We start from the raw sequence: 277 nt of genomic DNA on the forward strand, positions 1-277 counted from the left end.
AGGGTGGTGTGATGGTTGCTGGGAGCAAGAAAAAATTGCTCTCTTGCAACTCAAGCCTTTCTTCTATAATATTAATGGTCTACATAACTGGGCAGAGGGAAAAGAGAGTATTTCCGATTGTTGTGAATGGGAAAGGGTCGAGTGCAACTCCACCACTGGACGAGTGATACGGCTCTTCCTTAATCTTACAACAACTATAACCTATTTTGATTTAGCTTATGAAGGATATTACTCCCTTGACAGTAATGAAATTTACTTTTATGAATGGAATAGTGGG

Source organism: Theobroma umbraticum, unplaced genomic scaffold (genome assembly GCF_002168275.2).
Source record: "Theobroma umbraticum cultivar Fairchild unplaced genomic scaffold, ASM216827v3 scaffold_56.0, whole genome shotgun sequence".
NCBI lineage: Eukaryota > Viridiplantae > Streptophyta > Magnoliopsida > Malvales > Malvaceae > Theobroma > Theobroma umbraticum.